Consider the following 4,093-nt stretch of genomic DNA (forward strand, 5'->3'; position numbering starts at 1 on the left):
CATCTATCTTATCTTGTCATGAAATAAGGTATTGTCAACGACCAATATTCTGCTACTAGTTGCTAAAGCCTCATTTCTTCTCTCCATCACTCTTATACCGTAGTCTCCAATTGTGCTATTTTAGCCATTGCCCTTTGCAACTCCTATATCTCAATGTCAAGCTTAGCTATTTTGGAGTTAATTTGAACTTCAAAACTGTTAATATAGTCTAAACATCATCCTTAACGCTCTTGCTTATTCCTAATTAACTCTTCCCCCGTTATAAGGTAATGGCTTTTTAATATTTTCAGCTTATCCTCTTGGATTTCCAGCTCAAATTGTAATAACATGATTTGTCCCTTTGGAAACTCGGCTCTTTTCTGGTAGTATCTCATGTCAAACTCAATAGCTTTCCTAACGCTCCTCTCTTGCTCAGACTGCGCTGCATACTGGGACCAAATACTTCTTTCCTTTTCCATGTCAATCCCAACTAACTAGCTTTTCTCTTTTTCAACATTTAACTTCTTCTTAAAGTTGTCTCTTTCTTTTTTTCAAGGAATCTAATATTTTCTTATCGGTATTTATCCTTTCTTTGGATGACCTCTTGACTTTGGCTAACTTTTTTCTCATATGTTTGCTAAGCAGCTCATCATACTTGTTATTTGGGTTCTCAACTCATCGTGGATACCTTTGGCTATGTCTTCGGCTACCATAACCTTCTCTAGCTGCTTTCTCAACTCTTCCTCATTATCAATCCTTTTTATTTTTGGTAGTTTCACTATTTATTTTGAATTTCCAATCATCCTAAAAAGCTCTTTATTTCTTCAAATTGCATAATTTTGATTGAATGAGGATTCAACCCTACTTCTTTCTTCTTTCTTCACCAATAAAAGCCTTTCTCAATCTTGTCAAATAAGTTCCATTTCTTTGAGGGATGACTAACATCTGAATAGACCGGTGAAATCTTCTAATCCTAAAGTTCTTGTTACATAATGTATTCCACCTAGTTATCTTGATACAAGTGCAGGTGCATAACTAATGTATTCAATTACACCAATCAAAGGATCCCATATCTTGTTACCATAACTCATTATATAGATTGCATAGTTCATCCATGGTGCTTTCCACTTGAAGTTTCTTTATGGTAATATAGCATATTTCTCTACCTATGCTTCCTTGTCCAAGTTCTTCCAAGTCTCATCTATAATAATTTTTATTGGTCGAAGATCAAACCACTAAAAGCTATTGAAAATATCTTTTGGTGTTTCGATATGACTGATAATCCATAGATACAACACCAAAACACAACATCTCATAACTCATTTTCCATGCATAAGTGATAGCATGGTTTCAACCAAAATTACAGTGGAAGGGTTGATTCAGTCATGCTCATACTCTATGAAGGCATTCATATCTTCTAAACTGATGACTCCAATTTCATATGGAAACAAAACTAAAACAAATATGGCAAAGGCCACTAGCTTGTACTGTTCATCTTCCAATTTGCCTTCCTCAACATTTTCCTTCATTCGGGCTTTGATGATTTTCCATTTAAATCCTCCATCAGCTACCTTACACTAGTTGATTTTTCTTAAGCATAATAACATGACTACCTCTGAAGTTGTGTCTTTGAATTTCCATCTAAGGTAGATCGTATGGCTATTATTTGAAAAATATAGGATCCTTTCATACTCCTCTAAGGTAGGTGTCATATCGACATTTCCAAAAGTAAAGCACATGTAATTGGGATCCTAAAAATTTCATAGGGCTTTTACACCTGTTACTTGTATTGGAAGCCTTATTAGCTTGCAATCCTCCCATATCACCTCTTAAAAGGGTCTCATTGATGTACCCCATAATAAGTAGCAATTTCTCCAAGTCATTTACCATATGATTTATCTTAGTAATGCATGACAATCTACTAACATCGATTCTTAGATAGTTTCTCTCAGCTATTTGTGTCAGCTTAGATTCTTGCCTGAATTCTTGAAAAGATAGATACTTTATGGAATTCATGATTTCGATTCAGAATCCTATAATATAGGGTTAACATGGTTAGGCTTACATGGATGCAAATTACAGGCAGTACATACAACCTAAAAACAAGTTCTATTCATTAAGTAAGCATGGGTAGGTTTTCTACTGATCTCAAAAAAGTCTCAGATCTATCTAGTGACGATCTTTGTAAAGACAGTATGAGGGTGTTGCAAGGAATGGTTAAAGCATGTATGCCCATAACTACAAAACAGACACTCAAATATGAGTTGGGTGTTTCACGCATCTGAACCCTGACTGATAGTCATAGGACAGATTGTTAATCCCTTACCTAACTTAGAAGTTTGTATGTGCTTCTAAAAACTTAAAACAAGTGATGCATAAGATATTAATTCATATCCAATATGCAAATGCATGTGCCATATGTACAAAAGAATGCATGTTGATAATAAAAATGATAGACAAAAAGCAATAAAATTTTAAAGTGTAAAGAGAATAAAAATTTACAGACTAAAAAAAAACACAACATCAGACAAACAAAAAGAATTTTAGTCCATTGTTGTCTCTAGTGGAGTCGTTATTTTGTCGCATATGTGTGGCATCACATCTATCATCCTCCCGGAGTGGGATCTTTATGGTAATGAGTGAAAATAACAAGGAATTCTTGTTTCTTATATATATATATATAAAGAAATGGGATTGGAGTCGCCACCTAGTATTTTGGTTATTAGAACCCTAATTGGTCTCAAAGTCTAAATAAAGGGATTAGTTGTGTATAGGGAGGATATATCACCCCTAGTACATCTTATCTAAGGTAAGCTGTCATGTTTATTTGTCTAATATAAATTAAGATACTGTTGTGTTTTCTAATTATTGAGTTGTCTAATAATTAAAGTTGGTTCACCCCATAAAGTGGACCATAGGTTTAGGGGTCAAGCCTAGTCATTCTAGAGTCAAAACATAAAAATAAAAATAAAACTGTCTTTTTATTCAATATCTGGAATATATATTACATATAAGTTAATAATCTCGTATATTAAAATAAACAAAATAATTTTTTGGTATTTTTAAAATGTAGGCCAAGATCTCATGGCTTTAATAAACTAATTATTAAATCCAATATACATCCAAAGTAAAAAAAGACTATTTTTTATTTTTTAGTATACTAAATTATGCAAATATAATTTATTTTTTAGAAACTTGGTCATACTAAAAAAAACAAATTGATAATTTTTTTCCTAACAACTTAATCAATCACAAATCATCATCACATATGCACAATTAATATTTTGTCCCAAAACTAACAATGTATCAAATAAATTATTAATAGTTTGGGGTTAGGAGTTCAAGAACGTATTATTTCAAAAGGTTGAAGTTACTAGACAAATCTTGTCAAATAAATTCAAACAATTCTCAAATTTTATATACTTGTTTTTAAGGTTCTAATCGCACTCCATATAAAATTTGAGGTCATTTGGTGTTTTTTTGCTATAGGAAATAAATTCAGGATTGGAACTTGTCCTATCGGGTCTAATTCACCTCAGTAATTCAAACTTGTTTTGCTACTGTTATTTTTCGATTATGACTAATATAATAACATCATAATTGATATATTTAGGTGTCATATAAATTCTTTATCTATAACCTTTTCATCTTTTTTTTCTTTCGCATCTTAAAAAACATCCATTTTTCATACATTTTTGCTTGTTACTCGCAAAATTATAATCGTAGTTTCTTCTTTGCTTATTTTTATATTTTTCTTGCTTCTTGAGTCATATACACATATTTGGATACGCCACTATAGATGTTATATTTGGTGTTGATTTCAGTTCTGCGAGTGTCAAAAAAAGGTGAGGCGAAAGGAAAAAGGTGTAGCGAGCATAATTGAGTGAAAAGCCTATATTTGAGTGAAACATGAGAGGAATGTAAATACATGATGGAGTGGGTGGGGAATATGTATTTCTTGTCAACTAACCAATTTTCATATTCAAAGATGTCGAAGGCAAACAACTATGCATTATGAATTAACAGATGAATCGAGTGGCCAATGAATTTGGAGATAGGTTGGAGATGCAACATTTTAAAGATCATGATAGGGTTCAAATTAGGTATGAGTGAA

This window comes from Populus trichocarpa, chromosome 10 (assembly GCF_000002775.5).
Source record: "Populus trichocarpa isolate Nisqually-1 chromosome 10, P.trichocarpa_v4.1, whole genome shotgun sequence".
Classification (NCBI taxonomy): Eukaryota; Viridiplantae; Streptophyta; class Magnoliopsida; order Malpighiales; family Salicaceae; genus Populus; species Populus trichocarpa.